The following is a 12460-nucleotide window of genomic DNA, read 5'->3' as shown; positions in this document are numbered from 1 at the left end:
GGTCTTAAAGTTGTAAATATGTCTGAATAACCTATGCATCCCTCAAAAGGAATTAGAAGGATAAGTCCCGTTGACTTTCAATCGGACCTGTGCTCCTCAATACCTCAGATGCCTTAGAAAATATCCTCTTTAGGTGATAATAAATTTAATAAAACACAAACAAGTGAAATCCAGGGAGTGCAAGGTTAAAGTTACACACACAGAAAAAAAATCCTGTTGAAAGGTTAGTATTATAGAGTTAAGGTACCCTGTCTCAGAAAACCTTCACTTTCCCTGTTCCCCCTGCACCCCACAAACATGAAACCAGGTTCAGCCTTTATCTCCATAAATGATACTGCACTCAACACACAAATGTATTTTCCACCCACTTCCTAAAAACGGCCTCCTGCTCTATCAGAGACCAGCCTCCACATCTCATTCCACTGACAAGTCAGCAACACTAAGTGCTTGCCTCACGGAAAGGGGTGTATGGGCTTCAGCTGCCACAAGAGAGGGAATCTAGACACTTTGGTTATCACAGAATCTATAAATAGATTCTCTATATAGTTAATAGTGCTGAGTTTCTCGCAGATGTCTTGTGTGGTCATAGGTACATCACTGAATCTCTCTGTGCCTCAGCCGCTGCATCAGTGAATTAGGCATCCTAATAACAGTTATCTAAGACATTATCTTTTGGATTGAGAGCTTAAATTAACTCATGTTTGTAACACTTCAGAGCCTCAGAGGTAAGGTGTATAAAGTCAAGGCATTATTATTATTACATTTCATATATGGACAAAAGACCTGTCCAGCTCCCATCCATAATATACTTTCCTCATACCAGGCTTTGGATGTTTCACAACTCTTTTGAACTGTGGGTGGGCTCCCTAGGGATGGATATTTTAAATCCAGTGCACTCTTCTGGTAAATATAGATTAACATTGATATGTAAACTACGTAGGGCATCATGTAACTTATTAGCAGCTGCAGGCAAAATACCAGTGTACATACGGTTTAACCACTAGGTTCCTGTTTATACCAATAAGGTATAGAAAGCTTAACATGTCAGTGCAATACTTATTTCAGACACATTATCTAACTTGCATGGAAGGTGCATGTAATGGCAGGACATTAGGGCAGAGTTAAGGTGTTTGGGTAATCTGAGTTAGTATTTTCATACTTTCTAATGGTTGGGCTTTTAAAATTAGACATTTAGTTTTCAATTTTCTGACTTTCAGACATTTGTGGTTTTGTTATTTTTGGTCTGAGAATACACTTTATAAGACTAATGCTATGAAGGTATTCTGATAAATCTGTAAATCACAAATCCTGAAAAATTCCTCTGTCTCATTTCAGATCTTTACTTCACATTGTTACAGTGATTTGGGTCTTGGGATGCTGAGCAGAATGATTGCTTTTTCCTGCCTCAGGACACCCTTGAAAATGAGATGTTCAATAGGAATTTCCTGGTTAACTATTTTGCTTAATAAATCAATAAATGGAGTAGGGCAACTCAACTGTGCATTGCTTCAATATTTCTCTAAGCTTTGAATTACATTTCATCTAGATGTAATTCTCCCCCTCCCTCTCCCCTTTTTTCCCCTGGTTGGAGAACTCAATTTTCAGTTTCCAGTGATTTCCTCATGGAAAACAATACAGCTTTGACAATAACATTTTATTAACCTTTATAGTTTTAAAGGCCTACATCAGAGACTAATTTCCACAGTGTTAACAGTCAAAGGTTAAAAAGTGATTGCTGCTTATAATGAATCTCTGAAAGGTATTCAGTTGTATTTTCCTTTAATACATTCAATACTTATAAAAGATAAAGGGCTGACAATAATTGGAAGCAGAAGCCATTTTTCAGAAACCCCCCAGTCATTCTTCATCTTCTCTGAAATTGTATCTCAATGTAAAGGGGAACCTTTCATAGTTAAATAGCTCTTTCCCCCCATTCAATTCTAATTCTAAATGAAGGAGATTAGATCAACTACTCTAGTTGCTGCAAACTATCTGGCACTACACTGCAGCTTCAAACCACAGCCCTTTGCAGACATGGAAGGTGCGTACACCTGGAGGCATTATAACTGAGGCCTACCATACTACCAAGAGTGCAGGGGGAGGACAGCACAGCTATCTCCCTTTTAAAGAGTACAGCATACCCTGGGGCCAGCTCTGCTGGGAGGTCATGGCATGTATCGCAGAAAACAGCTTAACACTTATCTTCATACGTTGCAGAAAATTCCGCAATTAATCCATTACTACAAGCAAGCACAATACTGGGTTAACCACAGAGCCCTATCCTGGGCTAGGGCCCAGGTCCATAAGCTAGAAAACACCCCACCTGCCCATCCCATGTGAGCTAAGGAGGATTGCTTTTTTCTTGCATCTCTGGGAGGATAAGTAGACACCAAAGCCAATGAAGAGAGGTAGGGCCATACCTTCTCCCTGCTCTGGTTGCACAGCATGTTGGGCACATTGGAGAGGAGCAGGCCACACCATCCAAACGTGCAATGTGGAATACATTTGGATGCGAGAGTGACTGCTTATTGCAATATAATCCCTTCTCCACTGTCCACTGTGGCAGTACATCTCACCACCACCATCCCAAATACAGGCCCAGGCCTAGTCATTCTAGTTCCAGTCCTCAAGAGCCAATCCTCTGGAAAGTTCTGCTTCAGTGTGCTCATAATGTTTCTTCCAGTGATATAGTTGTTGTGACTGTCCCCTGGAGCTCAGTCTACAGATAACGACATGATAATGCACACAACAAGCCTGCTTATGGGTGCTAATCTGCCCATTATTGACACAATGTCAATTAATTATAAAAGAGATAAGGTGGGTGAGGTAATATCTTTTATTGGAAAAACTTCTGTCTTATTCAGAGCTCTGCGTAAGCTCAAAAGCTTGCCCCTTTCACCATCAGAAGTTGATCCAATAAAAGATATTATTTCACCCAGCTTGTCTCTCTAATATCCTAGGACCAGCATGGCTACAACACTGTAAACAATAAATTACAGGGAGTTTTAATCCGTGGATTATTGATGCTGTGGGATATCACAGCTGTTGTGAAGCAATCATGGCTGCTTGCATCAATGCAAATTTATGCAGCTAGAAGAACAATCTGCACATTAAGTGTTACATGCGAATTGAGCATCAAGGCCCTATTGAAATCAGTGTCAAAACACCCATTGACAATGGGCCAGGATTTTACATAAGAATGCTTTATGAACAAATGATACTATCTAGATACGGTACTCTAACAAGTTGGTTTTAAGTTGGAATATTGACTGTAAGACACCGTATCTGGGGATTTAAAAAAAACAGCAAGTATTATTCCAGATTCTTGGCTATAGCCTGCAATATTTATATTTTAAATGGAAGCCATTTCTTTTAATTACCAGACTGCAAATAAATAAATAAATCTGAAAGCATAAATATTGCTCTGATTATTTTTTTGTCTGTCTCAAAAAAATGTTTATCTTCCTCATTAACTATTTTTTAAAGCCTTTCGACTTTGTGGAATCATTGCTGTAGTTAACAAATGATGCATTAAATGAAATACTCCTGCCCACTTAGTGGGTTCACCAATCAGCCACTGATGCTGTGTCAAGACATTTGCCTATTTTGCCAGTGATGGCCACAAAGTTCCCAAGAAAACTTCCCCTTTCTTCACAAGAGCTAATCACAACAGCAGCACCTGTAAGCAACGACTGCTTGATCCTTGCTCTCCTGATGAGAAAGTTTCCTGAAACAGGGTAGGGAAGATATCAGGTCAAGGGCTGTCATCCCTTTCAGTGGCAAGCAGCTATTGGCACCATTGTAATGGGTGATGTAGACAGCTCACCTCCTGTTACACCAATCAGCCTTGGGAGAGATTATGCCTCAAGAGTGCACTACCCTGTTCCATTAGTGATAGCAGATAGCAATGGAAGTGGGGACAGAGCCTGGAAAAAACAGGTACATTTAGGGTGAAGAAGAAAGGCAAAATATCAAGCAAGGAAGTAACAGGAGTCCTTATAGTTATTTAGAAGAGTGTCACAGGTTCAGGGTAACTGCACTTCTATTCCCCCTCCATGGTTCCTCGAGTGTATCCACATAAAAGTTCCCAGCCATCACCTTTCTTGGCAGAGACCTGCATCTCTCTCCCTCTTGACCAGGATTTTAAAGGCTGCACAGTTCCCTGCCTACACAGTGATAGACCCAGCAAGTCAGACTACCTAAAAGGCCAGCATCAGCACTTTGCTTTCCCTCCAAAAGCTATGACCATTGTGTTGCCCACAGATTTAAGATACCACAAAGCTCTTCATATAAAAGCACATATATTCTTAATGTAAAAAGATTTCAGGGAAAACATATTGAAACAATAAAAACCTGCACATGTGATAAAAGCTTGTTCACCCTCAGTCTGAGGGGGCCCTAGCGGGTCAAGTTCTTCCAACCCTTCTGCAAGAATTGGGGTCTGCCTCGGACAGAAAAACCGGTCTGTTTGCTGGATCAGAAAACAGGCCCTGAGACAGTTTAAACTCAGGCTATTTATGTAACAGTTCTTTCTTTCTCTGCTGGTCTCTGGAGAATCTAGTTTGAAGAAGAATATATGAGCCTTCCCAGGAGGTGGTGGCTGATTTATCATAGTCACCACCCACTATTTTTGTTCCTGGAGGTGCCCTCCCACATGCAGTGGAACACAGTCATAAACCATTCAGTTAAAACAATGGACCACAAAGATTCTGCATGGGGTTATAATATCTGTCACATCTCCTTCTTAGAGAGGTTAGATACCCCCCCCCCCAATAATACAATATGGTATTTCAAGGATATTGCAGGACATTGCCAAATCTGTCATAGAGCATGACGCAAGTAGAGAAGGAAGTGGAAGCTGCCAGGGAATTTAAGGATTGGAACAGGAGACAGCAAGAACGATCAGGGAAGAGTCAGGAAAGAAAGGGAGCACTAGTATAATAGATGATCTACAGTGCATGATTTAAATAATGTTGTAGTAAAAGAAACATTTCATTAAAACCACACAAGTCTCCTAGCTCTTATACAAATGCATTGCACACTATTATGGAGAAGTGGTTTTAAAAAGCAGGAAATGCAAACTACTTTAAGGGAAAATAATGTTTTTCCTTTAAAAATAAGAGTTTGAATGAGGTATTAGCACTGTTCCTCATTTTATAAAACTGGTAATTACAAATAAAGTCACTCAGAACTAATGCAGGTTGATAACATTTTACTGATAGGTTTAGTCTGACATGCCCTGCACTACAGGATGCATAAGACTTTTGTGTTCATGAAAACAATTTTTGGAGAAGAAATCCATTCACAATAAGACGCCTTATTCACCTCATCTGACCACCTGTCATCTATTTGCACTGTCCTCCCAAAATCCCCCAAGATTGCTTTACTCTACCACAATTTTAGGCTCTTTGATGACCATTTCTCATCTGTTCCTTGATTATACTATGCTCAACACAGGGACATTTTTTTTTGTTTTTTTCTTAATGACAGTATAGTCTGTGTTCTTTATCTTATTTTAATTATATATGTTTATATTTCCCTTTACTTGCTCTGCATTAATAGGAAGTTTTACCACAAAAACTGGTTCAAACGATTTAGGACCTGATCTAACTACCTCTGGAATCAATAGGAAAAAATTGACTGGTATTAGTAGGAGTTGGATCCTGCTTAATACTAATTGAAACACTCAGGATTATTACTGTATGCTATAACCCAGATGAGTCCATAGTCTGATCATCCCTAGGAGATTCCACAAAACCTTCTTCCTCAAAAAGGCCTTTCCACCATCATCAGAATGACACTCACACACCTGGAATCCTTTCTATGAAATAAACCCCAACCCTTTAAAAAAGTGAATTAATAAAATCTAAAAAAATCAAAACCAAAAACAAATGTGTTATTACCTCAAAAGGGAGAAGTGCCACTAAGAACTTCTTTACTGATATCGATTTTACATGGAATGTGCTCAGATACAACAGTGAAGGATAATAATCCTAAAAGGTAGAGAAATTGCTGAGTCTGCTGGGAGTGAGTAGGCAGGGCTGCAGCAGGGGAATCTACAGGGAAAAGGTTCCAGGCAGAGAAGGCCTCAGAGGCCCCCAGTAGGACATAGTGGAAGCATGGACTGGATGGGAATTGGAGAACTTTATGTGGGAATGACTTTGTTATTTTAATAAATTCTGCCTAAGAGGGGTGTGGCTTAACCAGAGAAGAGTTTGTTTTAAGAGTTTGATGGAGAGATCCCGGAGCTGAAGAAGGTAGATTAAAGCAGAGCACCAGCAGAGTGACCTCAGACCACTCGGGAGATGGCCGGCCTGTTCTCGCTGACATTCACTTTAATTTAGGCCTTCCAGATTTAATTGCTTTTTTAAGCTCTCTTGCAACGTAAGAGCATCTATGAGCAGGACATTCTACCCTCTGAGAACACTGAAGTTTAGACACTGCAACATATGATATCGTCACTAATCTTTCTGGAAGAAATTGACTCCACTTGCATATGGTCAGAATAGCCAGGTTCTATCCAGATGGAGTACAAAACTGGTTAGGAGGCTGATATTCAGCTCCCTGACCCACAGTTAGCGTGAGAGATGCCATGCCGACTTCCACCTCCATGACTTTCACTCCAACCCTATGGAAATCCTAGCTGATAGTCAAGGAGACATTCCTTAGTGATAGAAGTTAAACCATTTCAGCAACTTCTCCCAAAACAAGTACTATTACTTTGTGTCTATCATTAAGTTTCTAAAACTTGCTGCCAAAGGTTCTAATTCTGCAAGATACTGAACTTCTAATGAAGTCAATGGAAGTAGAGGGTGTTCAGCACCATGGACTAGGCCCAACATTTCCAGTTCTAAATTGCATTATTTCTCTATCTCATTGAGCATTCTGATGTTAGATTTTCTGTATAGAGGGCTAGACATTGTAGTATCTTGCATCATAACTCCCTTGTCAGTCACTCAGGCAATCATTTGAGTTTCACTATTGGCCCTTTTCCATGACCATTCTCTCAGAATAGAATTGCGATCATTGACTCTCCCATTAATAGCAAATTCTTCTGGAAAACAAATCTCCTCTTTCCTCCATAATTTATACATTAAAGTCTATTTATGCTTTCTTCACTACTTTAGCACTCAAATGCCAAAAAGATTACTAAGTTGGTGTCATTTCTTGCCTCTTTTGCCAATTGTCTTGAACAATCTTGGTTCTTCATACAATTCCTTCTCTCCCTTGCCAGGATTAGTGAATACTGTAAAGTAAACCCGAAAGAATAGGCAATGTTCATGACATGGTCTGGCCTGTCTAATGTACTGAATCTGAAGTTCTGCCATGTTTTCTAACTATTCCTTGTCTGATGAATAATATAGCTAGAAATAAGCATTTTATAATTGCCTTTTTCTTTACCTCTTCACTTAAGAATTATTGCAGTTGGATTCATTGATCTAGTATACATTGCTATATTTACAGTTTTAATCTAAATCCTCTCTCTCTCTCTCTCTCTCTCTCAATTTGGAACAACTGACATGGTTGAGAGCATGGGCATGGGTCAAACTAACTTGTGGGAGGACTCCATGCATATTTAAGCAGTGGGCCAAAAGTGAAGGTAGCCACAGGGTCATACCATATGTGTGCAAATGTGATGCATTTCCAGCAAGAAGCGTCAAAACTACTGTCCTTTCAGAACATCTTCAACAGTGACTTATGGAAATTTTCTTTCCACAGCACCTAATATAATGGATCTCCGGTCTTGAGCATGGTGTGTAGGAACTAGTGTATTATAAATCTGAAATAATAATAATAAATTAATAATAATAATGGAATACACACCCCTATAAAAAGGAAAACTTTTAAGTTATACTTCAGACAGAATGTTATACTATATTAAAAAGTATTGCTATAAAACATTACTTTTTTGTCTCTGATGTGGCTCCATCTGCCTCATTGGAACTAATAAAATAATGCATCTGCAGCCATTAATTGTTCATAGAAATAGCTCAAGAATTGCAAAAAATGCCCCAAACAAACACAGGACCACACACACAATCTGAACAGATCCCTTACTCACAGATGCCAGTTAAACGGAGTGCATTGAAATGCAAATATACTCAGTTCTAACAAGAATTTCCATGAATACCTGTTGAAGGAGTAAAAAAAAAAAAAAAAAAACTATAAAAGGATACATTATTTCCGTATCAAACCATACATAATAAAACAAAGAGCTGTGTTAAATTAATACATGCAAGAGGAATAAAGCTGTTAAAGGCATGACTGTGTGAAACAAGTTTGTGCATTTAACAGTGCATGGCTGTAATTATGATTTGCAAAATAAAAGCATGTTTCTTGGGAATTAGTGTGGTTAACAGCTTCATTCTTTTATACGTCAAACCCTTTGCATCTTGGTTTTAATCCCTTTTTATTATTATTCCCATTTGAATGTTTAAAAAACAAATTGAAATTTCAAAATAATCTGGCAATGTATTTTCAATAAGTGCAACATCTCAAAGACCTGAAATAAAATCAAGCAAAATAACAAGGAGAGGTGAAAAGATTGTATGCACTCTAGCATCCTCTAGTGGCAAGATCTTGCCATGACTTTAAAATGGAGGGTCATTCATGAACAATGGAACTCCACATGTGCTTCAAGAGGAAAGATTTGGAAATAACTAGCATATAAGATATTTGGAATTTCATTTACCCCCTCTTCGCAAAAATTAAATGTACAGAAACAGGAATACCTTCTGAGTATTCCCATTCACCAGAATGGTATCACTTTTTTTATTATACCAGGCTAAGGCTGAGATGTTGACATTTAGGCCTGGTCTATGCTGGGGGAGGGTCGACCTAAGATACGTAACTTCAGCTACGAGAATACCATAGCTGAAGTTGACGTATCTTAGGTTGACTTATCTCACGTCCTCACGGCGCGGGGTTGACTGCCACCACTCCCCTGTCAACTCTGCTTCCGCCTCTCGCCGCAGTGGAGTACAGGAGGCAACGGCATAGATTCATAGACTCAGATTCTAGGACTGGAAGGGACCTCGAGAGGTCATCAAGTCCAGTCCCCTGCCCTCATGGCAGGACCAAATACTGTCTAGACCATCCCTGATAGACATTTATCTAACCCACTCTTAAATATCTCCAGAGATGGAGATTCCACAACCTCCCTAGGCAATTTATTCCAGTGTTTAACCACCTGACAGTTAGGAACTTTTTCCTAATGTCCAACCTAAACCTCCCTTGCTGCAGTTTAAGCCCATTGCTTTTTGTTCTATCCTTAGAGGCTAAGTTGAACAAGTTTTCTCCCTACTCCTTATGACACCCTTTTAGATACCTGAAAACTGCTATCATGTCCCCTCTCAGTCTTCTCTTTTCCAAACTAAACAAACCCAATTCTTTCAGCCTTCCTTCATAGGTCATGTTCTCAAGACCTTTAATCATTCTTGTTGCTTTTCTCTGGACCCTCTCCAATTTCTCCACATCTTTCTTGAAATGCGGTGCCCAAAACTGTACACAATACTCCAGTTGAGGCCTAACCAGCACAGAGTAGAGCAGAAGAATGACGTCTCATGTCTCGCTCACAACACATCTGTTAATGCATCCCAAAATCATGTTTGCTTTTTCTACAACAGCATCACACTGTTGACTCATATTTAGCTTGTGGTCCACTATCACCCCTAGATCCCTTTCTGCCGTACTCCTTCCTAAACAGTCTCTTCCCATTCTGTATGTGTGAAACTGATTGTTCCTTCCTAAGTGGAGCACTTTGCATTTGTCTTTGTTAAACTTCATCCTGTTTACCTCAGACCATTTCTCCAATTCGTCCAGCTCATTTTGAATTATGACCCTATCCTCCAAAGAAGTTGCAATCCCTCCCAGTTCGATATCATCTGCAAACTTAATAAGCGTACTTTCTATGCCAATATCTAAGTCGTTGATGAAGAGTGACTGATCCCGTAGTGCAGGCTTCAGTGGGGTTCTGGAAAAGCACAGAGGCCTGTCTGCACAGATCTTATTAGGTCCTCACTTAAATTTAACTTAGTCATTGCCATTGATACCAATGGGAGTTTGCTAGTAAGGTGTTCAATGTTTGGCCCTCAGAAAATTGAAATTTTTTCCAGCAAAACATCATTGCCAGCCCCAAGTATTCAAAAATGAGTCAGGTCCTCAAAAATAATAAAATTGCCTTAAAATCATGAGGGTTTCTTTTTAAATAATACATCTCGAGGGTCTTTTTATTTGTCTTTTGAAGGTTTTAACCTTCAGGGTTCATAGCTGCAAGCATTTCTTTGTAACCATGAGATCTAGAATTTTTTTTTTAAATGAAAGCTGCAAGTCTCACATAATCACATGACTCAACAACATGGGACTTTGAGGACAACATCAAATATTGTGAGACATGATGAATTGACTGCTGTGGTGAAATATTTGTTTTAAAATCAATATTATAATACACATTAATTTCCAATTCAGTTAGTGGGTAGATGTTCATTTAGGATGAAATGCATCACTGACCTCAGAAGCTGGCACTTAAGCTCTATTTTGAGAATTTAAGTGGAGCACAGGCTTTGTGATAAGCGCTCTCAATAAGAGTGAATTTTGCTCATTGTGCAAAAACTACTAATGCCCTCAACAAGCCACTCTTTGGATTATTATTATTATTTTTGGTCTGCTAAGATTTCCTTCATCTACTTCTCTTCAGTTTATTTAAATAGAGTTCAGTGCGAAGTCTCACTGTGTTTTCTTCCTTTTCAAGTAGGCGTTTTACTATATTTCTGTCTTATAATGATTTGCACAGCTTTTAATATTTTATAATATCCTGGGAAAGTTTATAAAGAACTTTCAAGTCAAATTCTACATTATTGTGGTCATCTGAGTAAAGAATAAAGTTCCAGACTAATTTTTCTAACATCCTAGCTCATTCATTCCAAATCCATCAGTCCCATGTGGCTTCTAGCTCAACACAACAATCTCACTGTGACCTCTGCAAATTCAGAAAAATAATGAAAATCAAGTAAGATGACCAGAAAAATCAAACATGTTTTTGCAAAAGTTCTTCAAAGGAAAGGAATTTCTTTTTCTCCTTGTTTTTAAGTAATTTACTGCTTTTGAAAGGGGCCGGACAGACCCAGAACATGTTCTAAAACAAGAGATAGTGTCAGTGCACGCATCAAGCCAGTATTTCTCTGACCTATCCTGACTGGAGGGACCACTTATAAGGAGCCCTGTCTGTCCTTAGCTTCCCTAATCAAACTCTCAACAAAGCTTCCAGTTGCTGTTTTCACTGTGCTGTGGATGCTGGTCCACTATGAATTGTTCTGAAAGCACAAATTACAGTCTGAAGGTTGTTTGATGGCCTAGCTGGAATTAATGACATGAGCTGTGTGGAGGACAGAAAATTAATTTCATGAAGGATTTGTGAGATTTTGAAATTTGGTTTCATTTCAATTAGAATAAAACCTGAACATTTTTTAAATTCTCTTTGAAAGAAAGTTCCAAAAAAATGTTTTGGATAAATCAAAATGTCTCATTTTTATTTTGACTTTATAATATAAGTAATACAAATTAAAAAAAAAATTCAAAATTAAAAATTGAAAACTTGCATCCCTAAAATGTCAAAATAATATTCAGCAATGGCAATCTAGGACTTTTTGGCATTCTTTGAACTTATTTTTTTGTTTCCCTCCAAAACAAAATGTTGGTGAAATCAACAGGATTTCTCAAAGCATTTAGATTTTGATGGAACACAATTTTCTGAGGGAAAATAGTTTTGTCAAAGTTTTTCCAACCAGCTCAAGTAATGATTTTCTGCCATTCTGACCTGAACTGGATTTGATATGGCATTTTAAAGACAAAAGGCCCATATCCCAGAGCATTTGAGAGGAAGGATGGTCTGTGGCTAAGGCACTAAAATGGGATTTGTGAGATCTAAGTTCAATACATAGCTTTGTCACAGACTTACTATGTGCCCTTGGGCAAGTCATTTAATATCTCTGTCCTTCAGCTCCCCATCTGTAACAATCAGGAGGATAATCCTCTGTCTCGCAGTGTGTGTTTTATCTGTTTAGACTGCAAGCTTTCTGAGACACAGACTGTCTCTTACAATGTACATGTACAGGGCTGAGCACAATGAGACCTTGATCTCTCTTGAGGCCCTTAGGTGCAACTATAATATAATCATCATCATCCAGTGCCATCTAGTCCCCAAGAATTGAGATCTAGCTCAAATCTCAGATGCAGCATCAGCCTTTAGAAACAAGACTTTTAAGGCAAGAAAAACTTTCCAGCAACAGTTTACAAAAGATTTACAATGGGTACAGAGGAACCTGAGTCCTTGACCTCTGCTTAGTCCCTGGATTATTTATACTGTTACATTCTCTGTGATCATGAACCACTCGTTATCACTATCTATCTAAAAATGACAGCATATCCCTATTCTGATTCAAATTAGATTTCTTGGATTTAA

The sequence above is a fragment of the Malaclemys terrapin genome, chromosome 7 (assembly GCF_027887155.1).
Source record: "Malaclemys terrapin pileata isolate rMalTer1 chromosome 7, rMalTer1.hap1, whole genome shotgun sequence".
Classification (NCBI taxonomy): Eukaryota; Metazoa; Chordata; order Testudines; family Emydidae; genus Malaclemys; species Malaclemys terrapin.
Note: the sequence above shows the minus strand (reverse complement) of the source record.